The sequence below is a fragment of the Hemiscyllium ocellatum genome, chromosome 7 (genome assembly GCF_020745735.1).
Source record: "Hemiscyllium ocellatum isolate sHemOce1 chromosome 7, sHemOce1.pat.X.cur, whole genome shotgun sequence".
NCBI lineage: Eukaryota > Metazoa > Chordata > Chondrichthyes > Orectolobiformes > Hemiscylliidae > Hemiscyllium > Hemiscyllium ocellatum.
Genome location: NC_083407.1, coordinates 100,482,015 through 100,500,041, shown reverse-complemented (window position 1 = coordinate 100,500,041; position 18,027 = coordinate 100,482,015). Strand labels below are relative to the sequence as shown.

Below are 18,027 nucleotides of genomic sequence, written 5' to 3'. Positions count from 1 at the left end.
CATCGTCAGGTCAGATTATCTGAAGATGCTGGGAATGTGGTTTGAAATGTGTGCTAAAACTTGGGACAGCGTGTCACCAAGGTGAGGCAGAAACTGAGCAGATGGGAACACTGCGCCCTCTCCATCAGATCATCAGGTGTAAGATACTCTCACTGCTGTTATATGTGGCATTGGTCTGGTCTCCTCCCCAAGCCTTTGCCACTGCAGTCACCCAAGTCACTTGGAGATCAAAGATGGACCATGTCTCAATGAACACCATGAATAAAACCATATACAAAACTGTTTCCAGTGCCATCCCCATCTTGATGGCCACCTTATTGTGTGGCTGCATCAAGCTGTGCATTGACCCTTGATATGCAAACACTAAGTATTATCATATACTGAAATTCTACCTGTCCCTAGTGTTATGAACTAATAGCAAGGAAAGATATGGAATTAGCTCTTTCTGGTTATGCTCAAAAACTATTTGCTCTCTTCCAAGAACAGGAAAATCTCAATAATTTCTGCCCTTATATGTGAATTTTGCAAATCACTTCAAGAAAAAGCACCTTGAATGTCTTTAGAATTTCTTGTGGATACCCTTCAAGAGATCGTCCATCATTGAATCTAGAAAATTGCAGTGGAGAAAGAGGGTAAAAACTATGTACATATGAGGAAAGTCATTCCCTGGAACAGGGTTTTACCAAAGGAACTGCAGACTTAGCTGAAGATACATATCTGCTTACAGAATTATCTGAAGTACAGAATATCTAGATAAGGAGACCTACGTAACATTCTAAGGAACAGATGCTCAAAACACTCTGAACAACATCAGGAAATCTTGCCAGATAACCAATAGTGATGATCACATTCACATCCATTTTGAAATTCCAAAAGCAATTTAAGTTTAATAATGTAAATTCAAGAGGTGTTGACAGAACTCAAAAACTCAGCATTTCGAAAAAAAGGAGGAAATTTAACTCAAGATGCATAATATTCTGGTGATTAATATCAATGTCACATTGATAAACACAGGAACAATGGTGGCCTAAGCACAAGTTCATGTATTCAGAACGGACAGGTTTGACTGTCAAGAATCGTTGATCCAATTATGATAATTTGCTCCATGATTTATAAAAATCCCTACAGAAAGTATTCAAATCTTTGCGCTCGATCCAGCAACCAACCTAATCATTGCTAATCTGTTTTACAAATTACCTCACTCCAAAACACTGAACATCCCTGCCCAGCAAAAGAAAATCCACCAAATATGCCCCTGGGAAACATTACAGACCTGAAATGTTAACTCTGTTTCTCCCTGAATACATATTGCCAAATCTGCTTAATATTTCAATCATTTTCCATTCCTGTTTCTGATTTCCAGCATCCACAGCATTTTGCTTCTGGAAAAATGTCATTCTTGAAATTCTGGATTGATCCCCAGTCTCTGCAGCTTTTTTCATACTTCCACTTTCACTGAGTGAAGGACTACATTCTGACATCACCCCAAAACAGCTCACTCTGAATAATGTGCTTCTTTCTTTGTGAGCAGAAAGTTTAATGTTGAAGAAATCCGAAACAATGTAAAACTGAGAGAGAGAGAGAGAGAGAGAAAGAGAGAGAGAGAGACAGAGACAGAGACAGAGAGAGTTAACTTCCATAATAACATCTCCCGCTCACAACCCTGAGAATTACAAATTACATCAATAACACCGACTGCAGCAGACATGAAGAAAACTAAACCTAACCATGACCCCAGCTGCAGGGACTGTCACAGTGTCTGCTGATAACAGTTATTAGAACTCACAAAAGTAAAATACTGCATGTCTTAAGGAAAGTCTCTCTTTTAAATCAAACCATTCATACAGGTCAAATAATATCAAACACAGCTGACATAACAAATACTCTAATGTTGTTTTATTCAAACGCATTTGCAATGGAAAGCTTGACAGTACAAGTGAACAGCACTCTTTAATTGCTTAACTTTGTATGACACCAACTATGGAATCTGAAAACAGTGCAGTAGTTGATTCATTGCACAACAATTTATTCTGAGGATAATGTTCTTGAGAATCAGACCCAGAATCAGTGATTAAAGTAGATTGCTCATCCTTGCTCCTGAATGTACAGCAGTGAAATACTTAAGATTTGCCTCAAACTAACAGACTTGTATTTCAGTGAACAGTCCTGAAAGTGAAATGTACCGTATATGAAATCTGCTAACAAGTGGTATCCACATTTCAGGTTTTCATGAGTTAAAAGTGTTTATGTACCAGCTGAGTGCATATGCGTTTGTGTTCAGGATTAGATTAGATTACTTACAGTGTGGAAACAGGCCCTTCGGCCCAACAAGTCCACACCGACCCGCCGAAGCGCAACCCACCCATACCCCTACATTTACCCCTTACCTAACACTATGGGCAATTTAGCATGGCCAATTCACTTGACCCGCACATCTTTGGATTGTGGGAGGAAACCGGAGCACCCGGAGGAAACCCATGCAGACACGGGGAGAACGTGCAAACTCCACACAGTCAGTCGCCTGAGTCGGGAATTGAACCCGGGTCTCAGGCGCTGTGAGGCAGCAGTGCTAACCACCGTGCCACCGTGCCGCCCACAAAACCTATTGTAACATTACACCATGCCAATTTCACCTGAAAGTCCAGGTCCACTAATGATGGATTTTATTATAAGCTATATTTCATCCAATCCAATGAAACGGTTTTTGCATCACTAAGGAATGGCACATTATGATCAATTTTTTTTTTCAGAATGGTATGCAATTCTTAAATGCCCACGCTCTTCAAGTTTCAGTGTCATTTATGCCCTTTCACTTCACATTCCATGTGAAGGGGGGGAGAGAAGAGGAGAGAGAGAGAGAGAGAGAAAGAAAGAAAGAGAGAGAAGAGAACTGGAACAACCACCTTCTGAGCATGCACATACAGAAATTCAAAGTTCCTATCTGAATGACACTCCTGCACCAACAACTGGACCTTGGTAATAGCATGGAGTCTGATTCTCACCCCATTTGTTATCCATAAAACAAGGCACGACAAAGTTAAGCTGATGCATTCGTTCAGGTGTACGTGAACTTCTAATGGCCCCATAAGCAATAATTACTCACTGGCCAATAACCAACCTGGGTCTGAAAAGTTACTTTGCTTTTTACAATTCAGCAGTCTCAATCCTTTAGAATTTATTCAGTTCTGAGGATTTTTAAAAATATAATTTTTTTTATATTTTCTGCCTTTAACTCTCTTACTCCTATATTTATTTAGCAATGTTTCACTTCCTCTAGGTCCATTTCTGACTCACCCTTTCACTTCCTCAACATCTGTTTCCATTTCTGGAGATAGGCTGGTCAGCAATATCCACTACATACCCACCAACTCCCACCTTGACTACACATCCCCATCACATCTGTTCTGAGAATGACAAAATCCATAAGAGGGTCTTTGAAATGTCCACCTTCTTCGTCAACCGAGGATTTCCCACCACCGTGGATGTCAGGCCCCTCAGCTGGTTCTGACCCATCCCCTGCATTTTGGCCCTCAGCCCCTCTCTTCCTTCACCTAACATACCATCAGCATCCACATCCAGAGGATTATTAGTCAACATTTCTGCCACCTCCACTGAGGTTCCATCAACAAAATAATATTCCCCTCCCCTACCATGACAGCCTTCCAGAGGGACCATTCCCTCTCGGACATCCTGGTTCACTTCTCCTTCACTCCTAACATGTCACCACAGCCCCATGGAACATCCCCCCTTCAACTGCAGGAGGTACAACATCTGCCCATTTACTTCCTCCCTCCTCAGTATCCAAAAACCCAAATACACCTTCCAAATGAAACAGCACTTCACTCAATGAAAATGGGAAGACTTCAAAAATGAGATAATGAGAGTCCAGAGACTGGTAGGTGTAAGGGTGAAAGGCAAGACTGGTTGGTGTAGGGAATGCTGGAGGACTAGAGAAATTAAGATTTCGGTCAAGAAAAAGAAAGCTGTATATGCCAAGTATAGACAGCAGAGATTGAGTGAATCCGTAGAAGAGTACAAAGGCATTAGGAGGATACATAAAAGGGAAATCAGGAGGACAAAAACAAAACATGAAATAGCTTTGACAAACAGGGTTAAGGAGAATCCAAAGAAATCTATAAATATATTAAGGACAAAAAGGTAATTAGTGAGAGATTAGGGTCCCTCAAAGATCAATAAAGCAGCTTATGTGGAACCTCAGCAGGTGGCAGTGATACTAAATGACCTATGCATTACCACCTTCAACAATAAAACCTACAGACAAACCAACAGAAACACCATGGGATCTCTGACATCAGGGCTCTTAGCAGAGGCAGTAATGCAGAGACTCGAACAAACAGCTCCGCTACGTGGATGACTCCTTTGTCATCACCAAACGAACGAACCAAACTAGAGGAAACCTTCAAGACCATCAATAATACCCTTACTGGCATAAAATTCACTAGAGGAGGAAAACAACAACAAATTGCCATTCCTAGTACAGCGAACAGCCAATGGGGAACCTCAAACCAGTATCTACAGGAAAACAACATATACTGACCAAACACTGAACTACGGATGTAATCATCCCAACACCTACAAATGAAGCTGCATTAGAACATTATTTCAATAAGCTGCCACACACTGCAGCACAAAGGAACTATGCAGAGCAGAGGAAAATCACCTCCAGTGTATTCAAAAAGAAAGGGTACCGAATGAACATAATCCGCTGATTTCTCAGCAACAAACCCTAACAAGCAGAAAAAACACATCCAGAAACCTTAGCCACTCTCCCCTACATTAAAGACATCTCAGAAATGACTGCCAGACTACTCAGACCTCTTATCATCATGGTAGCCTGCAAACCCACCAACACACTAAAACAGCAGCTAATGAACTTGAAACACCCTATTCAGGCAACAAGCAAACTAATGTCATTTACAAAATATCTTGCAAGATGCCATATTGGATTTGGTACTGGGTAATGAACTGGATAGATTTCCCTCCCCTCCCCTATCAGCGTTCCGAAAAGACCACTCCCTCCGTGACTCCCTTGTGAGGTCCATACCCTCCAACAACCAAACCTTGACTCCCAGCACCTTCCCTGCAACCGCAAGAAATGCAAAACTTGTGCCCACACCTCCCCCCTTACTTCCCTCCAAGGCCCCAAGGGATCCTTCCATATCCGCCACAAATTCACCTGCACCTCGACACACATCATTTACTACATCTGCTGCACCCAATGTGGCCTCCTCTATATTGGGGGGACAGGCCGCCTACTTGTGGAACGTTTCAGAGAACACCTCTGGGACACCCGGACCAACCAACCCAACCACCCCGTGGCTCAACACTTCAACTCCCCCTCCCACTCCACCAAGGACATGCAGGTCCTTGGACTCCTCCATCGCCAGACCATAGCAACACGATGGCTGGAGGAAGAGCGCCTCAACTTCCGCCTAGGAACCCTGCAACCACAAGGGATGAACTCCGATTTCTCCAGTTTCCTCATTTACCCTCCCCCCCAACCTTGTCTCAGTCAAATCCCTCGAACTCAGCGCCACCTTCCTAACCTGCAATCTTCTTCTTGACCTCTCCGCCCCCGCCCCCACTCCGGCCCGGCCTCACCTTAACCTCCTTCCACCTATCGCATTTCCAATGCCCCTTCCCCAAGTCCCTCCTCCCTACCTTTTGTCTTAGCCTGCTTGGCGCACTCTCCTCATTCCTGAAGGGCTCATGCCCGAAACATCAATTCTCCTGCTCCTTGAATGCTGCCTGATTTGCTGCGCCTTTCCAGCAACACATTTTCAGCTAATGAACCCAGCCAGGTATTAAATTTGGAGGTAGGTGAGCACTTTGGTGATAGTGACATAATTCGATTATGCTTACAACAGCAATAAGTATATACCACAAGGAAAGAGGTATAACTGGGGGGGGGGGGGGGGGGGGAAGGTAGTTATGATGCAATTAGGCCAGATTAAGAATGCATAGGTTGGGGAAGGAAGCTGCAGGGGATGGGCACTCTTGAAATGGGGAGCTTATTCAAGGAACAGCTACTGCAGGTCCTCTAAGCATATACCTATCAGGCAGGGAGGTAGTTGTCAAAAGAGGGAACCATGGTTTGCGACCTAATTTGAGCTCGTCAAGAGGAAGAGGAAGGCTTACTGAGGATGAGGCATGAAGGCTCAGTTAGGGGGCTTGAGGGCCATAAGTTAGCCAGAAGACTAAGAAGAGCGAGATGGGGACATAAGAAGTTGTTGGTGGATAGGATCAAGGAAAACCCTAAGGTCTTCTGTAGGTATATCAGGAATAAAATAATGATGAGAGTAAGAATAGGGCCAAAGATAGTAGTGGAAAGTTGTGTGGAATTTGAGGACATAGGGGAAGCGCTAAATGAATATTTTTCGTCAGTATTCATGTTGTTAACGAGAATACAGAGACCCAGGCTACAAGATTGGATGGGATTGGGGTTGACAAAGAGGAGGTTTTAGCAATTTTGGAAGATCTGAAAATAGATAAGGCTCTGGGGCTAGATGGGATTTTTCCTTGGATTCTCTGGGAAGCCAGGCAGGAATTTACTGAGCTTTTGGCTTTGATCTTTAGGTCATCATTGTCAACAGTAGTAGTGCCAGAAGACTGGAGGATAGCAAATGCTGTTCTCTCCTTTAAGAAGGGAAGCTGAGACAACCGTGGTAATTATAGGCCAGTGAGCCTTACTTCGTTTGTGGGTAAGGTGTTGGAAAAAGTTATAAGAGATAGGATTTATAATCATCTGGAGAGGGATAATTTGATTAGGGATAGTCAACATTGTTTTGTGTGAGGTCTGCGTGCAAACCTTATGGAGTTCTTAGAGAAGGTGATAAAACAAATGAATGAAAGGTGGTTGATGTGGTGAACATGGAGCTGAAAAATGTGTTGCTGGAAAAACGCAGCAAGTCAGGCAGCATCCAAGGAGCAGGAGAATCGACGTTTCAGTCATAACCCTTCTTCAGGAATGAGCTCCATGGTGAATATGGACTTCAGTAAGGTACTTGATCAGGTTCCACACAGTAGGATATTGCACAAAATAAGGAGTTTCAGGATTGAAGGCGATTTAGCAGTTTGGATCAGAAATTGGCGAGCTGAAAGAAGACAGAGGGTGGTGATTGATGGGAAATGTTCATCCTGTTCAGTTACCAGTGGTGTGCCGCAAGGATCTGTTCTGAGGCCACTGCTGTTTATCATTTTTTAAATGATCTGGAGGTGGGCTTAGAAGGATGGGTTAGTAAATTTGCAGATGACACTAAGGTAGGCAGAGTTGTGGACAGTGCCAAAAGATATTATAGAGTACAGAGGGACATCAATATGATGTAGATTAGATTAATTACAGTATGGAAACAGGCCCTTCAGCACAACAAGTCCACTCCGACCCTCCGAAGAGCAACCCACCTTGACCATTCCCCTACATTTACTCCTTTGCCTATCACTACGTGCAATTTAGCATGGCCAATTGACCTAACCTGCACATTTTTGTTTTGTGGGAGGAAACTGGAGCAGCCGGAACAAAGCCACACAGACATGGGGAGAATGTGCAAACTCCACACAGACAGTTGCTTGAGGCGGGAATTGAACCCAGGTCTCTGGGGCTGAGAGGCAGCAGTGCTAACCACTATGCCACCCCATTAGAGCTGGGCTGAGAAGCGGCAAATGGAGTTTAATGCAGAAAAGTGAGAGATAGTTCACTTTGGAAGAAGTGACAAAAATGCAGAGTGCTGGGCTAATGGTAAAATTCTTGGCAGCATCGATGAAGAGAAATCTCAGTGTCCAGGTGCACAAATTCCTGAATGTTGCCACCCAGGTTGATAGGGTTGTTATAGAGGGATTGAGTTTCAGAGCCACGAGGTCATGCTTCAGCTGTACAAGACAATGGAAAGGCCACAGCTGGAGTATTGTATACAGTTCTGGTCACCACATTCCAGGAAGGATGTGGAAGCTTTGGAAAGAGTTCAGAGGAGATTTACTCAGAGGTTGCCTGGTACAGAAGGAAGGTATTACGAAGAAAGACTGAGGGAACTGACGCTGTTTTCTTTGGAGAGAAGAAAGTTGAGAGGTGACCTAATCGAAACATAAGAAAATCAGAGGGTTAGATAGGGTGGACAGCGAGAGCCCTTTTTCTCGGATGGTGAAGGCTGACCCAAGGGGACACAGCTTTACATTAAGAGGTGATAGATATAGGACAGATATCAAGGGTCGTGTCTTTACTCAGAGAGTAGTAGGGACGTGGAACAGACTACCTGCCTGATGACTCACCGCCATTAAGGGCATTTAAATGGGCATTGGACATACATATGGATAATAATGGAACGGTGCAGGTGAGATAGGCATCAGATTAATTTTGCAAGTCGACGCAAAATCAAGGGCCGAAGGGCCTGTACTGCGCCATAATGTTCTATGTTCTAAAGAGGAAATGGAGGAGGCTGGTAGAATAACAACATGTGAAAGGCATCTGGATGGGTTGAAAAGGAAGGGTTTAGAAGGATATGGGTCAAGTGCCAGCAAATGGGACAAGATTAGGTTAGGATATATGGTCAGTATGGATGGGTTGGACCGAAGGGTCTGTTTCCATGCTTTACAGTTCTATGACTCTAAGTCTATTGCATTCACTGTTCACAATCTGATCGTCTCTGCACTGGGGAAAGGAATCGCAAACAGAGTGACCACTTTGCAGAACCGAAGTTCTGTCAGCAAATATTACCAAGCTTCCAGTTGCTTGCCACTTCAACACACCACCTTGTTCCCTTGCCAACAGCTCTATCTCAGGCTTTCTGCAGTACTCCAGCAAAGTTCAATGCAAACTGGAACAGCACCTCATTTTTGCTTGGGAACTCAATAGTCTTCTGCTGCAATTTCGAATTCAACAATTATAGAACTTGAGCACTCCTATGTCCTTATCCCAACCCCCACATACCAGGCCTTGTCATCACATGGGTCAACTACCACACACAGCCTACTGTCAGCTGCCAGTAGTCCCCAGTAGCAGCTTTTCATTCTTTACCCACTCCTTTATCTGTCCAACATGCTCTCTCTCTCTCTCTCTTTGGGCTCTATCTCCATTTACTCCCACCACCTTTTCCCCACCCTATCTACTGCATATAAAGCATCCTTTTGCTAGCTATCAGTTTTGAAAGATCACTGCACCTGAAATGTTAACTCTGATTTCTCACCACAGATGCTGTCAGACATGCTGTGCTTTTCCAGCAACTTGTTTTTGTTTCTGATTTCCAGCATCCACAGTTCTTGATTTTTCTGTTTCAGCATTTCATTTTCTCTACAGGGTTCAAATGTCGTTTATTATTTCGGTTTAAATCGTGTATAGGTGAGGATGTGTCAATCCGATTGATTGGAGTTTCTTGTCCCTCTCATATCCCAAACAGAATCAGACACCTGATGACGCCAAACGCAAAAACTCCTCAAGCAGCCACCAGTATAATGAATAACAAGAGCATTTCTTCATCTCCAAATGCAACGGAATTCTTGTTCCAATGAACAGTTTTCCATTTCCAAGATTTTTACCCGAAGGCACTCAGCATTAGAATACCCGAGCAGCATCAACACACAATTCCTTGCAAGAAATCAGTCCAGACAGCCCAAATCCTTAGAATCACCATCTATGGATTTCAAATCAAAGTGATTTTTGAGCTGGAGATCAAATGCTGGCTCATGTGTATCTTGTTTCTTTGCATGACTTTCACTGTTACTCCAAAAAAATCTGAGACCCATGAACAAAACAAGATAACAAACTAAGATTAGGAGCACAGGAAACACAAGTATGGCCATTCAATGAAGTCATGGCTAATCTTCTGATCCAATTCCTTGCCTTCGGCCCATATCCTTTAATACCTTTGCTTAACTAAAAATTACCTATTTCAGATTTAAAATGAGCAACTTATCCAGTATCTCTGGAAAACTGGTCTAAACATTTACACCCTTTGTGAATCTAAGTGCTTCCTAACATGTCTCCAGAACAGTCTGGCCCTAATTCTCGAACTACATGGTCCTAGAATCCCCAACCACTGTAAATAGCTTGTCTTTACTTTCTCTGTCATTTCCTGTTAATATCATGAAGACTTTCATCAGATCACTCATTCATTTTCTAAATTCTGGAGACAACAGGCCTAACATGCGTAATCTCTCCTGATAACTTAATCTCTGAAGTCCAGGTATCATTGTTGTCAACCTCCACTGTACTTCCTCCAAGGCTAATATATCCCTCCTTCATAAGATGCCCAGATCATAAGATGCACAGCAGTCTTAGTGGGGTTGAAACAGGGTTTGTATAACTGCAGCATTTACTTCTGCGTTCTTGTACTCCAGATCCTCTCGATATGACTGCCAGCATTCCATGAGTTTTCTTGATTATTTTTTGCACCTGCATTTTCAAGATCCAAGCACCTGAACCCCAAAGTCACTTCAGCCATCCAATGTACCTACCATTAGAAAATACACTGATGTATCTTTTTTGATCAAAAAAAAATCCACTTACTTACATTGAACTCCATTTGCCACAGCTTTGCCCAACTTAGTCTATCAATATCTCTTTGTTATTTTATGCTATCATCTACACTGTCTCCAATGTCACGGAAATTTGTAATCAGCAAATCTGAATATATAACTTTCAATGCCATTATCCAACTTGCTTATAAATAATGTGAATAATTGAACCCGACCACAGGTCCCTGTGGGACAAAAGCAGATCAGATCCTGTCAATTTGAGAACCTACTCATTATCCGAACCTATTGTCACCTGCCACTCAACTAATTTCCCAACCATGCCAGTAACTTGACCTCAAGTTTATATTCATTCTCTGTGGGTTTTTACTTTAGTTAACAGTCTCTCATGTCGGACTTCTTCAAACAGCTTCTAGAACTACATTACATACAAACATCTGTCCACCATCTTAGTCATCTTTTCAAAAAAATATTTTATGAGGTTTGTCAGGCATGACCTGTCATGTGTGGTTAACTGAAAATTTTCAAGGTGTTCAGTTGCCCTTTCCTCAATAAAAGATTTCAATAACTGATCATAGCTGAGGATAAAAATTGTAGCAAAGAATGCTTGGGCCTCGGTATTCATAATATGTATCAACAATTTGGGTGAGGGATCCAAGTGTCATGTTTCTAAACATGAGGCAAGATTAAATGGTGAGGTCTACATAAACAGGTTCAAGGATTTAGACAAGTTGCATAGGGGCAAATACCTGACAGATGCAGCTTAACCTGGAGAAGTGTGGGATTGTCTTCATTTTTTGCTAAAATGGAGTAGCAGAGTGTTACTTAGAGACCGATAGACTGGGAAATGTTAAAGTGCAAACGTTGTACACCAGGAACTAAAAACAAGTGTGCAGGCACAGCAAACAAGCAGTTAGGAAGTAAATAGCATCTTGGCCTTCAGTACGAAAGGGATTAAGTACATTAAAAACTAAGTCTTACTGCACCTGCACAAGAACTTGGTGCTATCACACATGGAGTATCGTGTGCATTTTTAGTCTCCTTACCCAAGGAACAATGCACTTATAAAGAGCGAATGTACTGATGATTGAGAAGACAGTAGGTTTGTTACTCAAGGAGACATTGGGTTGACAGAGTTGGTGTTGGTTGGGGATTTTGATAATGATTTTGATTCCCTCACCTAAATTGAAACATATAAAAGATTTTTGACAGGGCTTACTAGACTGGGCGAAGGATAATGTTTCCCTTGTCCAAGTGTTGGGGTGAGGGTGCCCAGAACCATGGACCATGGTAAATAATTTCAGATTAATAAGAGGAGAAATTTCTTCACTCAGAGGATGGTGAACCTATGGATTTCTTAACACAGAAAGCTGAAGAAGTCAAGACACTGAATATATATTTAAGAAAGAGATTTCCAGAGCCTAAAGATGTCAAGGTACACAGGAGAGGGAGAGATTATGGCATGGAGATACAGAATCAGCCACGATGATGGTGCAGTGAGCTTGATGGGCTGCATCGCGTTCTCGATGGGCTGCATCGCGTTCTCCTCCATTTTCTATGTTTCATCTTCACGATGCCATGCCTTTCCTTAAATCCACGAGGAGAAAGTGAGGTCTGCAGATGCTGGAGATTAGAGCTGAAAATGTGTTGCTGGAAAAGTGCAGCAGGTCAGGCAGCATCCCAGGAACAGGAAATTCGACGTTTCGGGCATAAGCCCTTCATCAGGAAATCATTTCCTGATGAAGGGCTTATGCCCGAAAGGTCGAATTTCCTGTTCCTCGGATGCTGCCTGACCTGCTGCGCTTTTCCAGCAACACATTTTCAGCTCTTTCCTTAAATCCAGTCATTCATCATTGCAGGCGATCGAGCCTCTTTGCAAGACTAGCTTCTATTTGCTGCTGGATCAGACCACTGATTGAAACACTCTTTTGCTTGGACTGCCTTGAACGAAGTTAGTTAGATTAGCCAACAGTTCTGCTACTCTTCTTGGGGGAACAGATAGTCTGCTAGTCTGACTGCTTCAAGATGCTCGCTTCGATTTTCATAATGGTTGACCATCACAATAATGTCCTTTTTTCACCACGTGCTAGTTTTCCACTTGCTGCATCAACTTTACATTCTCTCCAAATTAACACTAACTTTTCTCCCCCAAGGTTCAGCCACGCTCAAAACCACACATCCTTTCACAATGAGATCTGAATGTCAAATGCCGACCTATTCAGCACTCCATGATTTTATGTTCTTCTACAGCCTGACTTCACTCTCACTGGTAAATGCAGTTGTGTGACAGATTTGCACAAGTTCAGCTAATCTGGAGTTATAACTGGCATTTAAGATAATCTTGGATTTATCACTGATAATTTCAGTGGAACTGAAGTTGGACATAATTGAAACTTGACTCATCACTATTTCTCCCCTCAATTTCCAGCACAGCAATGTTCTGCTTTTGTATCCCCATAGTGAAGGTGTATTTGTAAAGTGTGCAAACAAAACAAAACTATAGCATGAGTGACAAGGTCCTTCAACACCAGTGTCTGTCCCAAAGTTGACAAAATCAAGTCAGACTTTAACACATTTTGATGAAACAGTAGCTGGATCACAAGTTATCAAAGACCTGCCTATATATGCAGATTTTATCATTCAATCAAGCTTCAACCAAGTTCTGATGCTAACACCCAACCTCAGCTTCACCTCTTAAACACACTCTGTCTCTCAACTTCCTCAACTACTATTTCTTGGATTCAACATTTTGTGTATCCGCATTGCTTTCACTTCATCATTAAAACCCATGCCTTCAGTTGCCCAGCTCTGTATCCTTGAATTTATTCCATAAAACCTCTGCCTCTGCACATCTTTCACCAAACTTGAGATTACGTTTGTTCATCTACTGCATTCTTCTTTAACACTTACACCATTATAAAGTGCTTTGCAATGTCCTGTCTCATTGAAGACACTCCAGGAAAAGGTGTCATTATAGATCTTTTGTCATGAAAAAGTACATTACATACTTTATGGAATACAGAATGAAGTAACAGTGTAAGAAAACATGCAGCAAGCAGATTCAAGTCTTGAAAATCATGAAGCTTTATTAATTATTGTATCATTCATCAATCATCCACCTATACAGCTTAAACTCCACATGTTTATTCATTTCCATAGACAGCAACTGGTTTGTTCAGAATCTGACCAAATTATCTATAACTGGCTGATTTTGTCAACTTGTTTGTCGCACTCACAAGTCTGAAAGTTTACTCATACCTGCTTAGATCTACATCATTTCTTTATCTTCAGTTTTCTAAAAGCCTAGATGACCATTGTTTTTTCTCCCATGAAAAGGTGTAGCACAACAGCCATAACAGTTTAAAATCTGGAATCATTTTAATCGTTCCTGAGTGTCTTCCAGAATTTTAATGTTCCTTTAAAACCTGATATGTTCAGATTGTCACTTGGAAAATTTATTCAATCAGTTGTTTTTGAAGAGTAACTCAGTATTTATTAAGCTTTGCTCTGCCCTGAAAACTCAATGAACTCACAATTATTGTATTAAATCCTTTACAGTTCCACATTTCGCTAACATCTTCAAATGTTACTTGCTATTCTTTGTCCAATAAAGATTGCCTTTTGTTTAACTAATTAATGCATTTCTAATGGAAGTTATAGATTTAGTAACATAACTGATGTTTCTCCAAAGTTCAATGTCACAAGTAACACTTCATTCCAAATAATGTGAAAACTTAAGGGAAAGACTTGCTCAGAATTCTGCTCAATATCAGACATAATACCTCACCTGAAGTACTTCACAAGAGGAGGTTTAATGCCCTCAGCTGGATATATTTTTCTTTCTAGTCAGCAATTCCACTGAACAAACAAGAATGCTAAATTCTTTTGGTTTGCACAAAAACTTCAAATTGTCTCTTCCATCTGGTTTCACTATCATATGGAGAAGCTTACTGTCAATTAGTTGAAATAGTGCTATTCACTCAGCTCAAAATAGAATACATTAGAAAGACTCATTGAAAATAATCCCAAAGCAAAATGAAATCAATGTGTGCAAAATTGCAAAAGATCATTAAGTCTGTGTTAAAATACTCAAAATAATTCTCATCAGTTACCTTCCTTTTGAACAATTATACTCAATGAAACAGGGCAATTGACAAAAGGCAGTTTCAAATTGAAATGCACAAAAGACCAAAATTCAACAAATCAAATATTTGAGACATTTTTAAAGTATAAAATTATATTTTTTAATGCCTGGTTTTATCTTTGGAGATAATTAAATAACAATAGTTTGTCTAACTATTCAAAAGGAAGCTAAATAATGAGAATTATTTTGATACAATGACCAAGTGACTGAAATGATTACACATAGGCTGACTCAAATTTTAAACAGTGATGAACAGAAGTAGGAATCTTATGTTCCAAAGTTAATAGGAAACATACGACAATTTGACCACTGAGTGAGCAATCAAATGATTCAGCCCATAATTCGGTCAGGTTTAAATTTTATGAAAAGCAAATGTAGTTTTGAATTCTGAAGAAAGACTGCGTCTGTGCTTGCATTCAAGTTTCCGAATTCCAAGCAAAAATGTCGAACTTAGGGGATTAAATTCCTACCAGAAAAGCAAGTGCAGATTTTCCTCTGGTAATGCTGAGTTGCCAGACCACATAATTAACATCCAGTCTTGGCCAAGTTACACTTTTCAAAGAGTGCAGTGCTGGAAACGCACAGCCGGTCAGGAAACATCCAAGGAGCAGGAGAGTTGATGTTTCGGGCATAAGCCCTTCATCAGGAATGAGGCTGCCTGCAATCCGCACTTTGCCCTAGTTATACTTTTCACCAGTTAAACAATGCGAAGCACAAAGCACATAACAAACATCAGTCCCTGGTCACTGAATGAGTTATAATGGTAAGTGAGTCATAATGGCCAGAGGAGGGTGAATCAATCTCATTTACTGCCACATAAACAAGGATGTTAACACTCCAACATTTTACATTTTGAAAACATGACATAAAAAGTTAGGTTATCACAAATAAAATATAAACTAAAAAAAAGTGAGGAGGGTATGCATATAAGGCAGTCAAATCAGTGACACGGAGTTCCAAGCAGTCAATAATTAAATCAGGACAGAAGTACAGTGGTAAGAATGATAAACTAGAACTGCTCATTCAAGATTGTATCACCACCAAATTGTGAAATATGCTGTCAGCCCGTGACAGTAAATCGAATTACAAAATGCCATTTTATTGGGTTCACTGGAAAAGGTCTGAATCTGCTCGTGCAGGCCTCCCATGCAGTTTTATACTCCAGAATATCCAAACAGTTGCACACAAGATACTAACGTACAACTAGGTAATCCAGCGTACATTGACTAAATGAAAACAGTGCTACTTCTTCAGAAAACAAATATCGTTAGATACAGTGATTTTGAATGTCTCACTGCTATTTATTTGGGTGTCATAAACCATGCCTGTCATTTGTAGCTCCCAACCTGGACAATTCTTGAAAACTGCTGTACTGTAATGATCTAAAGAGATTCTAAAAGATTGTTTGCAGTTAAACGTAGATACTAAGGATAACTTGAAGACTGTCAACTACTTGCGAATTGCTGCGGATAGATTGAGATGGAACGAAGATATTTTCATAAACAAGATCCAGCATTGCTCCTTGCACTCAGAAGGGCCACTTTACAATACCAGTCAGATGCAATCCAGAAAAGTCTTGAAACACTTTTTGGGGGAAAAACCAATTATCAACAAATGTAATCTCCATTCCCAGAACAAGACTTAAACCATTCCAATTTCCAATAAATCATAATATGCACTTATTCAAACCAGTGCAACTCATTGCACAAGTTCACTAAGCATTATATAATTATTCCTTAATTTAGTATGGTTTAAGCCTTTCTCAGCTGCTGATGAAATGTTTGTTGTAATGGACTGGACAGCAGCCAGAGTTAATAAAAAGAGTTCAGTTAAGTAGAAGGCATTTTAGAAAAGATACTGACACAAGTACAACATACATTTGTTAGATTTATCTTAAGTACCACAACAGAATACAATTAGGTGTCCTTTGTGTCACCTATGACTTGCTTCAAGTGTCTCCATGAACTGTTATTTATCTTTAATTGTACCACAAAACATTCTTCACAAAACACAAAAGTTGGTCTTCACATTGTAAACTACTTGTTAAATCAACCAGGGAAGAAAGGATTGCAAATAATTAACTACTCTCTGCATTCTTGCATGCCTTTAACTTGTAATTAAAACTGAATCATTTCCAGCATTCTAATTACAGCATTAACAATCAATTCCTTGACCACTGTTCTTTTACTGAACAGAAGCTAGGAAAATTAACAGTATTTATTTCTCAAGCTTTCTCTTTGCTGCATGGCTCTCCAAGGGGGTATTCAGAGAATGCAAGCAGTATATAACACAAACTACACAAAGAATTCATGCACCAATTGTGGCCCTTAATCAGCCAAACCTTTTTTACTAATGACATACTTCGGGGAAGTAGTGGTCAAGTGGTATTATCATTGGACCAGTATAGTTAATGCTCTGGATACGGATTCGATATCCACCAAAGCAGGTAGTGAAATCTGACATTAAAAGCTGACATGTAATTCAAATGTAAAAGTTAACATCGTTGATTATTTTAAAAAACCCATCTGGTTCACTTAAGTCTTTTACTGAAGGTAGATCTGCAATCCTCGCCTAATTTAGTCCAAGTGACTCCAGATCTGCTGAATTAAATGCCCTCTGAAATGAGCCAACAAGCTCATTTATATCTTACTGCCATAATCTGATAGGAGGACTGAAATGGAATCTTGGAAGCTCCAGACCCGACTTTAGGTTCCTTGAGAAGGCCTGCAGCATGAGACTTCACAAAACTTGAAGACGAGGAGCAAAGAAAGCCATTTGTCCCCAAGAAGTCCATTCCACCATTGAATAAGTAAAACAGAGGATTGAGAAAGTTTTAAAAGTCAACAAAAGATAACAAAAAAAAATGGAAAGAAGGAGAAAATAAACTTTAAAGGTAAACTTGCAAGTAGTATCAAGATGAAGCCAACAGCTTCTTTCAAATCTTAAAAACAAAGAAGGAAGCCCAAGGTGAACATAGGCCCCTTTGAGAATGAGGCTGGGGAAATAATCATGGGAAACCAGGAACTAGCAGAGAAGTCAAAAAAAAACTTTATATCAGTCTTCATAGTGTAAGACACTAACAGCATTCCAAAACTATGAAATAGTCAAGGGGCAAAAAGAGGGAGAAAGTAACAACAGTAATGTCAGTGGAGAAGTAGTGTTCGGGAAATTATATGGGGTTAAGCAACTGGTAACTCCCCACAACCTCTCAGGATGCATCCTAGGACACAAAAGTAAGTAGGTACAGAGATGCACTAGTAGGAAATTTGCAGGAATCCTTAGATTTTGCAGAAGTCCCAGAGGACTGGATAAACTATCAGTGTGACATTTTTTACTTAAAGGAGGGAGACAAAAAGACAGGTAACTATAGACCAGTTAACTTAATGCCTGTAATGGGTGAA

At 40.8% G+C, this 18,027-nt stretch overlaps 1 protein-coding gene across 3 annotated transcripts in view; it reads right to left on the bottom strand.

Annotated features, from left to right (window-relative positions):
* Window positions 1-18,027, bottom strand: part of LOC132817243 (double-stranded RNA-specific editase 1-like) — a 332,434-nt gene that overhangs the window by 205,147 nt on the left and 109,260 nt on the right. The gene's annotated exons all lie outside the window — the stretch shown is intronic.